The sequence below is a fragment of the Pipistrellus hanaki genome, assembly GCF_964339955.1.
Source record: "Pipistrellus hanaki genome assembly, chromosome: 3".
Classification (NCBI taxonomy): Eukaryota; Metazoa; Chordata; class Mammalia; order Chiroptera; family Vespertilionidae; genus Pipistrellus; species Pipistrellus hanaki.
Genome location: NC_140505.1, coordinates 107,478,506 through 107,497,322, shown reverse-complemented (window position 1 = coordinate 107,497,322; position 18,817 = coordinate 107,478,506). Strand labels below are relative to the sequence as shown.

At 46.1% G+C, this 18,817-nt stretch overlaps 1 protein-coding gene across 5 annotated transcripts in view; it reads left to right on the top strand.

Moving 5' to 3' along the window:
* Nucleotides 1–18,817, top strand: part of CRACR2A (calcium release activated channel regulator 2A) — a 129,206-nt gene that overhangs the window by 11,883 nt on the left and 98,506 nt on the right. For all 5 annotated transcript variants that reach the window (XM_084880327.1, XM_084880323.1, XM_084880324.1 and 2 more), the window contains exons 2-3: nt 1,360–1,515; nt 1,857–1,928. The gene's annotated coding sequence lies outside the window, so the exon portion shown is untranslated. The remainder of the gene's footprint in view (nt 1–1,359; nt 1,516–1,856; nt 1,929–18,817) is intronic.

Here is an 18,817-nt window from a genome sequence, read left to right as displayed (position 1 = left end):
ACATGGGCCTGAACATCTGAGAGCACATCACTTAGGATAATCTTAACTACAGGTAGCAACTCCCCCACACAGTGGATATAAGTGATGAGGATACTCTTTACTGTTATAATAGGACTAGAGGCCTGGTGCATGGAATTCGTGCACTGGAGGGGAGATTCCCTCAGCCTAGCCTGGGCCCTCTTGCAGTCTGGGAGCCTTGGGGGATATCCAGCTGATGGCTTAGACCTGCTTCTTGTCAGACATCCTTAGCAATGACATGGAAGTAGGAGGGGCTCCCACCACCGCTGTTGTGCTTGCCAGCTGTGAGCCTGGCTTCTGGCTGAGCAGTGCTCCCCCTGTGGGAGCACACTGACCTCTAGGGCAGCGTTTTTCAACCCCTGTTCCGCGGCACACTAGTGTGCCGCGAGATGTTGCCTGGTGTGCCGTAGGTGCAGACAAGAATTTTATAATTTTTCACTATTTTGTTTACTTAATATTTCATAATAAAGTAATTATAAAATACTTTCTTTGTGTTCATTTGATTCCTATTCAAGAGAATTACTTTATATATAGTCAATATAGGCACAGAGTTAAATTTTTTAACATTTTCTAATGGCGGTGTGCCTCGTGATTTTTTTCATGAAACAAGTGTGCCTTTGCCCAAAAAAGGTTGAAAAACACTGCTCTAGGGGGCAGCTCCTGCATCGAGAGTCTGCCCCCTGGTGGTCAGTGTGCATCATAGCAACCGCTCCTTCTGTCGATTGGTTGATTTGCATATTAGCCTTTTAATATATAGGATGCTGCTGGAGAAAGCATGGCACTAGGGTTTTTTATCCAGTGGGTCAATGATATCACCAAAGACCCAGGCTTTTTTTGTTTGTTTGTTTGTTTGTTTTAGTCTTTCTCTGCTCTTTCCTTATGCTCCCCTCTCATGGTCACAATATGGCTGCAGAAAATGAAGTGTGGCTGAACAAGAGAGGTTCCTGCATCTTCCTTCTTAAGAGCAAGGAGAACATTTCCAGGAAACTCCCCCTTCCCCTGCCAGCAGGCCCCTCTTCAGGTCTCAGTGACTAGAGGTGGGCCCTTGCAAACGGCCTGCATTTGCTTTCACTGGATAAGCCCCTGAGCTGGGCATATGGTGGCAGCTTGAGTGGTGAACACATTGGTGTTCTGTTGGAAAAGAGGAAGGGAGAAATGGATGTTGTGGAGGTGAGCAACAGTGTCGGCCACAAAACCTGACCCACACCCCAGGTGCAAGTGTATTTGAGCAGTCACAGGAATGAAAATTAAATGACTTTAGGAGTCTTTTCTACCTTGGGAATCTAAAAGGAATTACTTGAAGTGAAAATGAGAAGACTTTCCCTTTGTCTGTCCTTGCAGGTCCTGCCCTGACCACAGCTGCCCTTTAGGACACTGGCTCTGAGCCACGGCTGGGCCATCAGGCTGCTTGTCAAGGGTGGGGCTCTGGCGACTTGTGTTGTTCCTCATGAGTCCAGCCTGGGCCTCCACCTGGCATCCAGCACGGCCACGTCTCAGGTGAGAGCTACAAAAGGAACCCTGGGGCAGCTGGAGCCCAGGACCTGGGATTCAATGGGAGAACAGGGGGCAGTTCAAGTGTGCCCCCTCCACACCTCCAGGGGTGTAACTGGACAGGAGGCTTGTTTATTATAAGAATTGGAGGCTCCTAGAGGCAGATAGAGTGGGAGCCGCCCCTTGCAAGAAGGCTGGGCCAAATAAACAAATATTCTGAATGAAACAGAAAATAGTTTTTCGGTAGGCATCTCTGGTTTTCTTTAGCACTATTAAAAACTGTTAGTGAATGTACCAAAGTGGACTGACCCCCAAACCACATGGATCATGTGTTTTCTGCTTGTCAGGTTCGTGGAGAGCTGCGGAATAGGCTCATCGTCCCTCCAGGGTCTGGCTGTCTGAAAAGAAAAAGAAAGCTGGTAAGAAACTGATGAGAAATTTCCACCAAGGGTAGTGGATCATGATCATGGACAGCAGTGGGTATCTACAGTGGCCAAGAAGTTTGGGCTCCATGCGAGGAGCAGTGGTGACAGCTTCTAGAAATTATCTACCAGCCTGTCATTCTAAAGTTTGCCCAGCTCTTCTGGACACACATATCAGGAGCACTGAGAAATATGTGGGAGCTGGAGCCTGAGGCAGTACAGTGGGATTTAGTTATGAGTGACTTCCAGGGTGGGGCAGGGGGCGAAGTAACATTTGGCCACTATATGTGTTGTTATATTTTATGTGCCTATCTTAAATCTTCAATCAAATTGTCAATCCCTTGAGAGCATTAATATTTCATTTCTCTTATATTCTTCACAAGGCCAATATTCAGTAATTATTTATTGGTTGAATTTTCAGTGTATACCTAAAAGATAAAACTTCATCAGTCAAGGGCCTAGAATTTTCATTCATTTGGGCAGAGTTGTCATCAGTATCTATTGAGCACCTCCTGAGATGAACAGCGTCAGATACTTGAACTGACCGAGTGTGTTCATTTCTGAGGGCTGTCAAAACAAAATACCACAAGCAGGATGATTGAAAACAACTGAATGTATGGCCTCACAGATCTGGAGGAGAGATGTCCCAAGTCAAGATGTTGACAGGGCCCTTGCTCCCTCTCCAACCTGTGGGGAACCCTTCCCTGTCTTCTAGCTCCTGGTAGTTTGTGCCAGTCTTTAGTGTTTCTTGGCTGGCGGCCACAGAATACAAGCTCTGCCTTCACTGTCACATGGCACTCTCCCTTCCTGTCTCTATTTTCACATGAGTGCCTTCTTATAAGGACACCAGTCGTATGACTTCATCTTAACTCAAGACATCTACAATGACCCTCTGGATAAATAAGATCCCATTCTGAGGTACTGGACATTAGAACTCCAACTTGTCTTTGTTTGGAAATCACAGTTCAACCCAGAACAGGAAGTGAGCTCATTCATGGGGCCAAGACCAGATCACACAAAGGTCTAGGAGTGAACATTAGCCATGTCCCCAGTGCTGATGGGAAGGGGCAGGGAAAAGAAGCAGCAGGGGCACGTGTCCAGTTCTCTCGTCACCCTCTGGGGAACTGTGTTGGGTGGGGGTTCAGTGGACACACTATGTCTGTGCCCCAGAGGAGAGTTTCATGCTCCTACTGCTCTGTCCTTTCATAGGACAAGTCGGGAAGAGCCCTCAGAGGCTGGGAACACTGACCATTTGGATTCCAGGTAACCTTCACTTTAGAGGGAAGTGGAGGAGCCCACCGCATTCTATGGCAAGTTGCACCCTTTTGCCATAGGAGAGGAGGAGCTACTGGGCCCAGCCAGTTCATTGCCAGGCTCTCAGAGAGAGTTTTAGGTATCAGACATTGAACCACCTGCTTGTCTCCGAGCCTAGTGAAACCTGGACTTCATGCTGCCAACTTTCTGACTCCCCAGTTTGAGATCCCTTAGTGCAAAAGTTGTAAACCAGAGGCCCACAGGCCACTTGCAGCCCATAGATGTGTTTTGGCTACAGTGGCTGGTGTTCAAAATGTTTTTATATTATTTTTGAATATTCAGTATATTTACATAGTTGAAAAATCAAATCATTATGGAAAGATATGTAGTGAAAGTTTATCCTGGCCTCCATCTGCCTGTCCAGCTACCTCCCTGATTACCACTTCTATTACTTTCTTATACATTCTTCTAGAGTTTCTTATTGCAAATATAAGTCAGTACAAATTACATTCTGCCTCCATTACTTTCTATCTCACATAACTGTAGTCCACTACATGCTTTTTCTACCTTGGTTTTATTACTTCTCTTGGCACTATTTCCCCATCAATATGCTGATAGTTTTCTCACTGTTTTTTTTTTTACAGGGGTGTGTACATTGTGTGGATGCACCATCATTTATTTAACCCAAATCTTTCTGATGGACACAGGTTGTTTTCAGTCATTCTCTGTTTATTACAATAATTATAATGATCAAAAAGACTGGAAACACAAGGTTCTAAGAACTGTGGGCTGACCACTGTTTGGATTTTTAGCTGTTTCTCAGGGTCCCTAACATTAAGTCCGGCCTGTTCCCATTTGGCATGTTCCCCGCCACCTCTTCCTCCCTCTTTGCTTTGAGGCTGAGTGTTGACTGCATTGAGCATCTTGGTTGATTGTGCTCTTTTTCTTATGGTAGATTCAGAGGGAAGGGAAATTGCTCTTGTACCCATGCTCTTTCAAGTAGAAAATGAAAGCCACAGAGGCTGTCTTTTTCAAGAAGAAAAGAAGACAGATTCCTCTGTGGATGTGATTCTGCTTCTTCTTATGTTCATCTGTGTTACTAGTTTGGGCACTTGATTGTGCAACCCGGCCTTGTTATGTCCACACTTTTCTCTCACCTCCGAGCAGAAGGAAAGGGACTCTGCTTGCTGATTGATTTAGCACTGCCAGAGCAGCTGCTCGGAGACCAGCAATAACAATGAACAAGACAGTCAAATGCATCATTCTAACACATGTTCTGACTCACCAGAACCCCACGAGGATGGGGACGTAATATTCCTGTTTCCATTTCACAGACAAGGAAACAGTAATAGAGTGAAGTCGCTTGACCAAGATTCATAACTTGTACATGGCAGAACTAGTGTCTGAAACCAAGAACTTCTGGCTCTAGAACCTGCTGTTTTAGCCAGTATATTATGCTGCCTCTAAACTCTTTTTTTTTTAAAGGTTGTGGCTAACAGTTATACTTCTCGCTTTTTCAGTTGTCAGTAGTGTCGTGATGATGACAATCACGACAAAGATAAGAGAACAACTCTGAAAGTAGCGAGAGGTGACAGGCTGCAGGAAGGCATACTGGTATAGTGAGAAAGCACTGTTGTTCTAACAGAGGCCAGGCTCAGCCTTCATGTCTGTCACTCTGGATAGAGTGGAATCGGCTCCATTGCTTCCTTTGCTCTTTCGGTGTCCCAATATTTATGGAGCCATTTGTGAATGCAAGGCACTGTGCCAGGTGGGAGATACGGTGAACGGGCCACACCCTGGTCCTCAGAGCTAGGACGTGTCAACAGATGCTGCAGTGTCACCTGTGGAGTGTGGCATTGGAGTGACAGGGATGTGTTTGGCTGGGTCCTGAATGTGAAAAAGGAAACAAATTCACGGTGGGGTGACAAGGTGGGTAGTTTGTAGTTGTCTCGGGTCTTCATCTCTGCTGGATGGAGGAAGGAAGCGAGGGCCGGAAGTGGGGGCTGTGAGCTAAGGGGTTGAGCCATCTTTCTGCCCACAGCCCAGGGTGAAGGTGACAACGGCTGCACCTCTGGAGCTGTGGGCTCTTTGGCAATGGGCTCAGCCAGGGCTGAAGGAAATGGCCTCTCCCATTTCCTGCATCCCATCTCAGCTTTCCTCACTCCTGGGCTTGGGTTTAATGTCCGAGCTGGGCTGCCTCTGTGGGACACTTACCCTGGGAGTTAGTATTCTGCTGGAGGGCAAACCCCTGTCCGCAGATGAAGGACGACTAAATCCTGCCAGGAAAGAGAAACGGGCAGAGGGCAGGAGGACACAGTTCAAAGATTTGATATCATACTTCAGCAGAAGGGTCACAGGCGGGGGTTCCTGTCTTAGGGAGGGAGGGTCCTTGCTAGTCTTTTTATTTGTTGCCTTTCTTCTTCTCCCCCAGGTTTGCATCCACAGTATCTATCATCTCTGTGGTTATCTTAGAACAACTGGGGGTTTTGCTTTTGATGTATTCTTTCTCTGAGTGTGACACTAACCACAGCAGCCTCCAGGCAAAGGGTGTAGGGCAAGGCTAGCTGCACTTCATTCAGATACTGTGGTCTTTGGTGCAGCTGATGCTAGTGGTGAAATGATACAAAACAAAGGTGTTGAAACAGTCTAAGTGACTGTTGGGGCCCTGCTGTTTGTGCTTCTAGGGATGAATAATGGAAACTCATTTTTTTCTGGTTAAAAAGGAGATTTCAGAGTCCTGATGGAACACAGACAACAGGCACTGCAGGGCACAGCCTGTGTGCTTCTCTGTGCTGGTGTCTGTGTGGACATGCAAGAGAAGCACACACTCCTTGTCTTCAGGGATCTATTGACAAGAACAGGAGCAAAATGTACAATTGACCTACCCTCTTGGGCCCACTTCCTCATTTGAGAAATGAGAGGTTGGGCTTTACAGTGTTTCCCCCGGGGTCAGAGCTGCCCAAGAGCAGTGCTTCACAGACGCTCTGTGTGCACATCAACCACCTGGGGGTCTCCTTAACATGCACACTCCACCCCAGGAGGTCTGTACAAGGCCTGCGATTCTGCAAAGACTCCAGGCACAGATGCTGGTGCCAGGCTCCCAGAGCTTTGGGTACTGAGGCTCTGGGGGCATCTGGGAAATCTGTGGGTGGCTTAGAGTTGCCACAACAATAGGGTGATGCCCCTGGCATTACTGGGTGGGAGCTAGGCACACTAGTCATGATTCTGTGTGGGAATATCATTAGTCAATTGTCATCCACTTTGCCAAACTCAGCCCACTGCACATACTAGTATACTGTAAGTCGATAATTACATCTCACATAGTAATACTGAGAGGTTTTTAAAGAAGTTATGCCAAAGGCCCAGTAATCCAGGAGACCATTTTTCTGGGAAGAGAAGCCTAAATGGTGTAAAGACAAAGCCTTCACATGACTGGATAATATCCCCACTGTGAGCGTCCTGTTGAGATCAGAGGTTTCCACACACGCTGAGCTGGGAAGCCTGTCCGTGCAGCGTGCGGTCACTGCAGAAGCAGGGCCATCACTGCGGATTTGCAACAGGAGACTCCGTCTGCCAGACAGGGACCTAGGACAACACGTTCCTAAATTAGCAGAGGCACAGGAATATCAGCAGCTCAGTGAACTTCTGTAGAGAAGCTGTTGTTAAAATAGTTTATATTCTAATTTGTATAATATATTTGTAGTGCAATGATAAGAAATCTCTTGGAAAAAATAGATAGTGCAATGATTTACTTGGGGGTTGCCTTTGTTTTTCATTCTTACTCTGATAAGTCTCCTTAGAGGTCTACCGAACAACTTTTTCCAATCCATCCTCCTTTCCCCACTACCTACACAAAAAGGATATGGTTTCCAAGGATTTTTTTTTTTTTTAATCGTCTACTGAGGACAGTTTTTCCATTGATTTTCAAGCAGCATGGAGGGGTGGGAAGAGAGAGAAACATCAATGTGAGATGGACACATTAATTGGTTGCCTCCCACATTCGCCCGACGAAACCAGGGATCGAACGTGCTCTTGACCAGAATAAACCCTTATTAAACCCTTCGGTTCTTGGGCTGATGTTCTAACCATTGACAAACTGGCCAGGGATCCAAGGCTTTTTAATGCCAAAGCAGAATGTGTGCCCCCACACCATGGATGGGATTTCCAGATTACACACGTTTTCCATGATGCTCTATCACTGCCCTATCCCATGTCTCTGCATAATAAATAACTATGGCTAGCTCATACAAAAGATTAATATACTTTCTTGTTTTCTCTATTTCCACATTTGTAATTTTATTCAAATAGAGGTAATAACCTCTACTTCAGGAAAGGTTATTACCTTCTTCCTGTTATCAGATTCAGGCAGGATAGTGGGTTTGCTATTTCTCATCCTAGCATTTTTATCCTGCTGTTCTCTGCTCTTTTATTTTCTTGTAGTCTTTATGAGCAGCTAAATCTAATCTTATCCATTATAAATAGGTGTAAGCGTTGACTTCTTCATTATGCGTTTCTGTGCAGTCGTGCGTGAGCACTTACATATTGAAATACTTATTATTTTATTATAAATTGCATTCCCCTTTTTTTTCTTTATATTACAGTTAGAGCTAGATTTTGCATATGGGTTGACTGACTTATCTAGAAGTTTCATTTCAGGTGGCGAAGAGAACATTTCCAAACATTTGTTATTTTAAAAAATGGTGCGTTGATTGAAGAGGGCAGAGCATCACTGGAATAAGTGATGTCTCTGTCTTTCTTTGAACAACATTTAAAAGCAATAGATGACGGTGTGATTTGTGACCAACTTGAGAATAATCTTAGATGAGAAAGCAATCAGTGAATGTTGGTATTACCTGTAATTTCTGCTTGGGATGAGATACTATGAGTTCTCAAGGCTTAAAATAGTGGCTCTCCCAAGGTTGCACTTCAGAAACTAGGAAATTTAAACACACATTCATTTACACACCCCCTCTACACACACACACACACACTCCTCACACCTTGATCCCACCCAGAATCATTTCAAACTGAATGTCTTGGATGAGGCCTAGGCACCTGGAGTCAGAAAACTCCCCAGATGACTCCGATGCTCTGTGAGGTTGAGAATCTGCCTGTAGTGGGGTGAATGGTAAAAAGATACATCCTGTCCCAGCCACCAAAAGCTGTGACTGTGACCCTCTCAGAAAAAGGCTCCGTGCAGGTGTGATTCAGCTACAGGTCTCCAGCTATGATCATCCTGGATTATCCCCTGGCCCTACCTTCAGTCAGTGTTCTTTCAAGAGGCCACATAGGAGCCACACAGAGAGAAAGAAGGCCAAGTGGAAACAGAGGCAGAGGTTGGAGTTCCAGGGCTAAAAGCCTGGGAGAAGTAAGGAATGACTTGTCCCCCAGAGTCTTCTGAGGGGGCACAGGTGGCCCAAATGTGGAAGGATACATTTCTGTTGCTCTAAGACACCTGGTTTTTGATAATTTGCTGCAGCAGCTCTAGGAAACTAATACACTGCCTAAAGGGTGGATAAAAATTTGGTGAGATGGGAAGGATATAGGAGCTTTTCGGATGGGTTAGCAAAATGAGTGAGAGTGAGACGGCCTGGCTGAGGAAGAAGGGGGGGCAGCACACCTAGAAGAGAGAGTGACTGTATGAGGAGAGGGAGCTATGGGTATGGAGCCCATCAGAGAATCTTGGTGTGGAAAGATGCCTTCCTCTGCGCTCTGTCCTGTCCTCTTCAGGGAATAGCATTTGTTGTCCCTCCTTAGACCACAAAAGGCCCAAGAAGCCCGGAGAGTAGGTTTGCACTTCTTTCCACAGGGTGGGAGCCACTGATGTGTGTGAGGAGGAGCTGCATGGCAAGGTTGTTGGGAGGACCGTCCAGCCTGGGTCACATGTCTGAACACTTGGTGTCTGCAGCCTTCCTGCTCTCCACCTCTCCCCACACCAGTGTCCCCATCTTGTGTGGTGGCTTCATGAGTGTGAGCAAAGCCATTTGTTTCTAGTTGGAAGTTCAGGGAAAGTGCTGACTGGTTGGGTGGATCTGCCCCATCTTGGGAGTTGATCCCTTTTGCAGATCCTATAGGAAGTCCAGAGGAGCCATCCATCCTCGCCAGTGCATTGGAATGAGAGCAGCCAGCCTGGAAGCACGCTCAGTGCCAACTGGACTTTCTTAATAACCAGCCAAGTACCTGTGGAGGCACCTCGCAGGCACTGCCTGCTTCCTGCAAGCGTAAGCAAGGGAAACTTCCATCAACAATGATGCCCGTGGAAGCAGAATCCTCCTGGACTTGTTGGGCTGGCACGGAGGAGTGAGAGGGTGCGAGTGCTTGTACACAGACTCACTCATCACATTACAGGCCTTGCTTGCTAGGCTCATTCAGAAAGGACCAGCAGCATGGGAGCAGAGAGGTCACCCTGAGTCTGGTTGCTTGAGGATGGAGAGGCAATTAGATACTTCCTGTAAGAACCATCTAGGGACTGCAGCTCACTGAGCAGGGGTGGGGGTGGGGTCCAAACTGGACACAAATTGAGGAGGAAACAGAGGGGAACCCCAACCCACAGTTATTCTGTTAGCTGTGTGGGGAGCTAACATTACCCATTGTCCCAGAAATGAACAAAGGACCTAGGAATGCCTTCATTTTATTTTCTGGGAGTGAGTGACTTTCTGGGAGCTCTGTGACACTGCTAGGTGTGTTTGAATATGACACTGCTAGGTGCTTTTGAATATTGAAGGAGATGCTGCAGGATGCTAGGTGTGGGTCAGAAGGGAGCTGTGGGCCTCAAGGAGTAATTTGGGGATCCCTTAGATTGGTTGCCTGATGGAGGTCATTCTGAGCATCCTTTTGCCTCTAGGAACCCAGCACCCGTCCCTGACCATTGTGGGTTGTGATGGAGGAGGGCATCTCAAGTAAGAGGTGGGCTGAAGTTAGGGGCAGGGATGGAGTCTCATGAGCTGCCCCTCCCGAGACCTTCCTTTTACTGGGACTGCAGCAGAGGACAGTGACCAGGTGTCCAGTGGAGCAGTAGAGTATTCTGGATGTAAACACACCATTTCCAGCATCTATCTCTCCTCCTACTTCCAAGAAAACTAGGATACTTTCTCAGGGTGGGTGGAGGGGTGGATAAATCTGATGCAACCCACAAGCTGCACTGTGGGGAGAAACAGTGGACCCCAGACAGTGAGCTCAGTCGCAGAAGCCCAGCCGTGGTGAGAAGCCAGGCTGGCTGCTTTCCCACGCATGGCTTTCGCCCAGAGAAAGAACTTTCAGAGACCAGCTATAGATCTGCACAACAGTGCTGAATACTGCATGGCTCACCCCGGGAAAGCTGCTTGAAACAAGACAGACAGGCCCTGGCCTCCAGGAGTGTTAACTCATTACCTGTGTGCTTACTCATTCCAATGAGCATACATGCCCGGAGGACTTCCAAGGCTTTTGCCTGGACTGGCCTCCTCTGTATCCTCACTGCCCAGTTCTAGAGATCCTGCAGGGCCAGTACACATGCTCCATCCTCTCGGGCAGTGTTTCCCAAAGTATGGTATGTGAACCCCCAGGGGTACTGGGAGAGTTTGGTGCGGGGTACGCTTTGCACCGGAGTTTGGTGGGGATATGCACTGCACCGTGCTTAGCTGCGCCCAATTCTACGTTCTCATGAGTACAAGGGGTACTCAGCATTACGAAAATTATAGAAGGGGTACACATATGTCAAAAGTTTTGGAAACACTGCTCTAGGGTAAGCACGTCAAATTCAAAGGTGAACATGGGCCAAATAAACAGGTTTAAGTTTATGTGGGCTGCACAGAAACAAACGCTTCAATTTTCATAGAAACATAGGTTTATTTTTATAGAGACATGCTGAATACAAAAAGCTGAAATAAAAGAGTAATCATTAACATAAAATAACAGAACATATTAATAAAAACTAATAATTTTTTCTTGAACATTAACTTATCAGACACTGAGTAACTGCACAAATTAATAAGCATAACACAAATAAACCTTTTTTTCTTATTTTCTGAAAGTGAAATATTTTCTGTTGTGCACACCAAACAAGTCAGTCCAAGACTAATGACGTGGCAATTGGCTGCTAAAATATTTGCTGCTAGTATTAGTGGAGAGAAATGGTGTGCCTGTGAGTAAGGCAGGTAAGGGAAGAATGCAACACGATTATAGTAATTAGTTGTGAGCGAACATTGTAGTTTGTTATTCATAATTATGTATAACAGGATAATAGTAAAAATTAAGTTATGAAATTTTTATTAAAACATTTCTTACATACAGTGTTATATTGGCTGGGCCTCAAAAGTATTCATTGTGTGCCCACAGGTCGAGAGTTTGACATGCTTACTCTAAGGTATCACCCAAATCATTGTCCTTAAGCATTTGTGGAAATTTTCTTGAAAACATATTTTATTGTATAAGCAATATATGTTTATTGTAAAAAAAAAAAAAAATTAGAGAATGTGACAAACAGTAAAGAAGAGAATAAACATGCCCTAGCTGGTTTGCCTCAGGGGATAGAGCATAGGCCTGCGGACAGAAGGGTCCAGGGTTTGATTCTGGTCAAGGGCACATGCTGGTGTTGTGGAATCAATCTCCAATAGGGGGTGTGCAGGAGGCAGCTGATCAATGATTCTCTCTCATCATTGATTTTTCTATCTCTCTCTCCCTCTCCCTTCTTCTGAAATCCTATCTAATAAAAGAGAAACATGCAAATAGACTGCACCTCAGCTACGCCCACAAGCCATGCTCACCAGCCAATCAGGAGTGAGTATGCAAAGTAGCCCAACAAAAATGGCAGCAGCCATAGAGCTGAAGAGAGCAGGAGGCTTGGTTTGCTCCAGCAATGGAAGAAGCCAAGCTTTCCTCCTGCCCTAGCCGATCCTGGCCTCCACTCAAGGCTACAAAGTTTCAATTATAGAAGATAAAAAAATCCCAGATACCAAGGCCTCCACTTGGGTTGCTGAGGGTCATGGCTGGCCTGCAAACCACCACAGGCCCCTCACCCAGGCCCCTACACCCCAAAGGGAACCCTCACCCTGATCTGGGACACCCTTTAGGGCAAACCAGCTGGCCCCCACTCATGCACCAGGCCTCTATACTATCTAATAAAAGAGTAATATGCAAATTGACCATTACTCCAACACAAAAGATGGCTACCCTCATGTGGTCAAAGATGGCTGCCCCCATGTGGACACAAGGTGGCCACCACAAGATGGCCAGCAGGGAAGGGCAGTTGGGAGGAACCAGGCCTGGAAGGGAGGGAAGTTGGGGGCAATCAAACCTGCAGGGGAGGGCAGTTAGGGGTGACCAGGCTGGCAGAGGAGGGAAGTTGGAGGTGACTGGGCCAGCAGGGAAGGGTAGTTGAGACGGGGGACCCAGGCCTTCAGGGGAGGGTAGTTGGGGGGAACCAGGCCTGCAGGGGAGGGCAGTTAGGGGCAAACAGGCTGTCATGGGAGTGGTTAAGGGTGATCAGGCTGGCAGGCAGAAGTGGTTAGGGGCAATCAGTAAGCAGGCAGGTTAGCGGTTGGGAGCCAGAAGTCCTGGATTGTGAGAGGGATGTCTGACTGCCCGTTTAGGCCCAATTCTACTGGGAAGATCCAGTAGGATAGGGCCTAAAGGGACAGTTGGATATCCCTCGAGGGGTCCCAGATTGGGGAGGGTGCAGGCTGGGCTGAGGGACACACACCGTCAGTCAATAATAATAATAATAATAATAATAATAATAATAATAATAAAAGACATTAAAAGAAGAGAATAAACAGAGATAACCATTGTTAACATTGAGGTATATTTTCTTCTCATTCTTTTTCAACGCACATTCACACACTTGCACACACATATACTTTTATCATTGGCTTTCCTCATGTTACTTTACATTTTCTTTTGTCACATACACCTATCTCCTTTTTAAACTTATTTTTATTGTGAACGCCATTACAAATGTAACTCATTCCTCCCCTCTTTGTGTCCCTCCCCCCAGCCCCCACCATACCCCAGGCCATCACTGTGAGCTGTTTGAGGGCCCAGACAATGTCTCACTACATTTCATCCCTGTTACTAATATAGCATCTTGCAGTAGGAGTCTCTCTGCAAATGTTAGCCAAGGAGAGCCACTCTGTGAATCTGTTTGGCTTTGGAACTCAGCACATAATTATTTTGAGGGAGCAGAACCAAATTTGCTGTCCTGGCCATGGATGCTTGTTTAAAACGTGTGTGCATTCCTGAGCACCAGTGTCTGCGGGCCACTCTGCTGGGTGGCTGGGGAGGGGACTGAGCATACACAGTGACTCAACACGTGGCTGAGACACACACAGAGGGTGATTAATTGTGTTCCGCACCCTGGAGGGGCTGTGCTGTAAAAGCAGCCCCACCTGCTATTCCACTGAGGCTCTTTTCTCACTTTAGAACAACACCGCTGATTCTGGCAAATCTTTCTTTATCCTTTCTGATAAAAAAAAAAAAGTAGTGTTGGCGTTTCACCCGGGGAGGAGTGGGTGAGATTTTCTTCTCTGACAAATCAGTTTAGGCTCTAAAATACTCTTTGCTTAGATTAAAATTCAAGAGGCTCTTGGACTAGGATTGGAAATGGAAATAGCACAAGCTCTTTTCCAAAAAGCTCTGTGTCAGAGGTTGAAACTGTCAGGAGGGGCATTCACTCAGCACACCACAGGTGAGAGCAGAGCAGAGCCCACGGGAGGGTGTGAGCAGAGGAAAAGCAGTAAAAGCTGTTCTCTGAGCATCAGGACTCCTCAGGCACAGGTGGCAACACGAGAGGCTGGTGCATAGATGGCAACAGACAGTAAAGGCAGACATAAGGGAGAGGAGCCCGTGTGCCTTCTGGGCTTTGTAGTTGATTGATGGGATATTTGTGACTTAGATGTCTTTCTTTCTGTAAAGAAGATGTGACATAGCAGAAACTATTTCTAAAGTTAAGTATCTTGGAGGGAACTTCATTACAAGATCAAGGAAAAAGTCTGCAAGATTTTGCTTTTGATGAAAAACATCTAAAACCAAGTAAAATCAAAGAGAAGCCTTAAACAAATCATTGATTGAGTGATGCTGAGAAATCTCAGCTGGAGCCTCTTTGGGAGCCAAAGAATGGAGAGGAGAAAGGAAGCACTTAGAGCTCATCCTTTGATTGCTGTCTGCACTCACTGGGGCTCTCTCCGTGCACACACTGGGGCTCTCTCCGTGCACACACTGGGGCTCTCTCCGTGCACTCACTGGGGCTCTCTCCATGCACTCACTGGGGCTCTCTCCGTGCACACACTGGGGCTCTCTCTGTGTACTCACTTGGGAAAAGAAATGAGACCCATGGGGTCTGATGGTTGACATAGTGCAGAAGAGAATGAGAGTATCCCAAGGTGAAGCCAAGTGACTTGCCCAAAGCCAGGACTTTAGTGGCATTGAGGGAATATGCTTTAAATATATACATAATTTTCTTTCTGCAACTCTGCATGCCTATGGGAGATAAAGGATTTTAGTGGAAAGAACATAGATTTGAGATGCACTTGATTTGAATCCTGGCTGTTTTGGAACAAGTTTTTAATATTTTTTTCCAACCTCAGTTTACTTATCTGTGCAAAATCCAGGCTGTCCCTCACCTGCCCCAGGATTACCTGCACCTCCTCAAGCTTGACCTCCAGCTGCTTAAAGCTCTCCTCACACTCTCACTCACTGGCTCATTCGTTCATGCAGGGCCTGTCCTGGGTGCTAGAAACTCAGCAGGGAACCAAAGTGCCAAAGCCACAGCCTCACGGAGCTCCTGGTCCAGGCCAGGCTGTGCAGAAGGAGTATACATGAGCCACACATGTAATTTTCAGTTTTCTAGTAGCCACATTCTAAGAAGTAAATAGGCAAAGTTAACTTTAATATTCTAATTAACTTAATATACCCCAAATATTATAATTTCATCATAGTTTCCACCTACAAATTTATTAAAAATATATTTTACATTTTTTAAATAGAAGTATAATTAACATACAATATTACATTAATTCAAGGTGGGTGTACAGCATCATGATTCAATGTTTGTACATGTACTGTGAAATGATCACACTATAAGTCTAGTTAACATCTGTTTCCATATATATTTAACATAAATTTTTTTTCTTGTGGTGAGAACTCAGAAGATCCACTTTCTTAAGCATATATACAGTACATTGTTATTGACTAGAGTCACCATGCTGTACATTACACCCCCAGGACTTACTTATTTTATAACCAGGAGTTTGTACCTTTTGATCACCTGTGGCAATACCAATCTGTTGAGCTTGTTTTTGTGTTTGTTTGGATGCCACATATAAGTGAGATCATATGGTATTTCACTGTCTGACTTCCTTCACTGAGCACAATGTTCTCAGGACCCATCGCTGTTGTGGTGCATTCCTTGTGTTGGGACTAGGCTAATCTCCTAGCAGGTCTCAGTTTGGACTGGCCACTTTGTGAGGGCTCAGAGCTTGTGTGGCTTGTGGCTGTTATATTGGACAGTGCAGTTCTAGAACTCAGGGATGAGATTCTGCCATTCACCCCTGTGAGTTCATCTGGGGGAGCGACGGGTCCTGCTGAGGGAGAGTGCTGCCTCACCAATGAGGCATCTGATAAGGGGTTAATATACAAAATTTATAAAGAACTCATACAACTCAACAATCCCCTTGCCCCCAAAACACACACAAAACCCTCCCACCCCCTCATACATACAACCCAATTAAAAAGTTGGCAGAAGGCCTGAATAGACACTTCTCTGAAGAGACATGCAGATAGCCAATAGACATATGAAAAGTTCTCTATATTACTAATTACAGAGAAATGCAAATTAAAACCACAATGAGCTATCACCTCACACCTGTCAGAATGGCTACCATAAAAAAAATCAACAAACAGCAAGTGCTAGTGAGGATGTGGAGGAAAAGGACCATAGTAGACTGCTGGTGGAAATACAGATTGTTGCAACTACTGTGGAAAACAGTAAGGAGGGTCCTCAAAAATTTTAAAATTGAACTGCCTTATAACCCAGAGATTCCAACTTTGGGTACATACCTAAAGAAACCCAAAACACTAATTCAGAAGAATATATGTATTCATATTGTTCCTTTAACAGCATTATTTACAATAGCCAAGATATGGAAGCAACCTAAGTTTCCATCAATAAACGATGCTCTACACCTGTAATTAATGTAATATTGTATGTTAATTATATTACAAAGTTTCAATTATAGAAGATAAATAAATCCCAACAAAAATGGTGACAGTCATGGAGTTGGAGAGAGCAGGAGGCTTGGGTTGCCCCTGGCAATGGAGGAAGACAAGCTTCCTGCCTGCCTTGGCCTCCATTCAAGGCTACAAAGTTTCAATTATAGAAGATAAATAAATCCCAGATACTAGGGTCTCCACTTGGGTTGCCAGGGGGTGTGGTCAGCCTGCAAACCACCACAGGCCCCTCATGCCCCAAGGCCACCCCATGCCCCAAGGAAACCCCCACCCTGATCTGGGACACCCTTCAGGGCAAACTAGCCAGCCCCCACCCATGCAACAGGCCTCTATCCTATCTAATAAAACAGTAATTTTATTCTAATTACTCTTTTATTAGAGTAATTTTAATGTAATTTTAATTACATCACTCCAACACACAAGATGGCTGCCCCCATGTGGACATAAGATGGCCACCACAAGATGGCCAGCAGGGGAGGACAGTTGGGAGGGACTAGACTTACAAGGGAGGGCAGTTGTGGGCTCTCAAGCCTGCAGGGGAGGGCAGTTAGGGGTGACCAGGTCGGCAAAGGAGGGAAGTTGAGGGTTACTGGGCCTGTAGGGAAGGGAAGTTGAGGGGGACTCAGGCCTGCAGTGGAGAGCAGTTGAGAGGTACCAGGCCTGCAGGGGAGGACAGCTAAGGGTGACTAGGCCTGCAGGGGAGGGCAGTTAGGGGCAACCAGGTTGACAGGGGAACAGTTAGGCATCAATCAGGCTGGCAAAGGAGTGATTAGGGGGTGATCAGGCTGGTAGGCAGAGCGGTTAAGGGCAATCAGGAAGGCAGGCAGGTGAGCAGTTGGAAGCCAGCAGTCCTGGATTGTGAGAGGGATGTCCTATCTGGATTGGGCCTAAATGGTCAGTTGGACATTCCTCAAGGGGTCCTAGATTAGAGAGGGTGCAAGCTGGGCTGAGGGACACACACCCCCATGCACAAATTTCATGCACCAGGCTTCTAGTATATCTACCTAATAACAGAGTAACATGCTAATTGACCATATCTTTGCAACACCCACCAACCAATCAGAAGTGAGAATGCAAATTAACCCAACAAAGATGTTGAGTTAATTTGCATATGCAGGCTTGGGTTATTTGCATGAGCAGCCGGGGGTGGGGCAGGATGCTTGTGTCATCACCATGGCAATGATGCAAGCATTCCACACCACCCCAGCTGCTCTGGGCCTTTGGGCAGTGTGGGAAGCTGGAAAGGCAGCTCCTAGCCCAAGCCGAAAGGCAGCAGCGACCAGGGAAAAGAAGCCCCATTCTGGCATGAATCTTCGTGCATTGGGCTTCTAGTATATATATAAAAGCCAAGCAACAGGAATGATAGAACGACCAGAACAACTAAAATGACTGGTCACTATGACACACACTGCTGCGGCCAACCGACACAATTGGTAGTCTATCTCCGTATCCCTTCCCCACCCCCTGCTGTCCCAGCCCCAATCTGCCCCCATCTGGGTGGGCTGGCTGGACCCCACTGGTGCACGTATTCATACACTGGGCCTCTCATTACAAATAAGATATTAACTCATAGGCATAGGTGACAAATATCTTTGTTGATTCTAAAGCACCACATGAAAGTTTGTTGTCACCATTGTATGGTTATTACTATTCAGCCAGTGGTGTATCCAGGGAACTCACTGTAGTCCTGATCACTGCAGTAGTGCCTGTGATATCAAATGGCAACTGAGAACATAATCTGATTTGAAATTTCTGTTCTTACTAGATCACAACACCTGAAAGTCTTTAAGCTTCACTTATGGATATTTTTGCAGTAAAACCCAATGTGTACATGCACTCATTAGCCAGGTGTTTTCATCATTTGCTAGCTGCCTGGTGCTGAAATAAGACTTTATGTTCAGCCTTGGGTGACCAACAGCCCTCTTAGCTCTTCAGAGCTTAGTTAGAGAGACACTTAGAAACCCCAAAGCAGATGTAACAGGATCCCAGGCCTCCTCTCTCAAGTCCCAGGACATGTGAGAGGCCAGGAAGCCAGCCGCCTGTGTCCAGGAGAGAAAGGGCAGGTTTCTTGGGCATCCTCGAGGCCTTGCTAAGTGGGATTGCCTGGAAGAACATCCAAATCCCTTCACCATCTGAGCCCCACCTCCTCCACAGAAGCCTTTTCCAGCATGACTGCTCCTCCAGTCCTCACCCTCCTCTAAGGTTCTATTGTCTTAAATGCTTGTGCCACCCACTCAGACACTGAAGCCCTGTCTTTTAGTGTTAGCTACGCACTTTCTGTATGTCTGTGCCATTTCTTTCCTGGTGACAATCACATGTTGACTTGTGCCAACACTGATGATCTGGATGGTCAATGTTACCTTGTTTCAGAGAAGGCTGAAAGGGGCTACTTCATCATTATGAGCCCCACGATGTCCTCAGTGGACTTC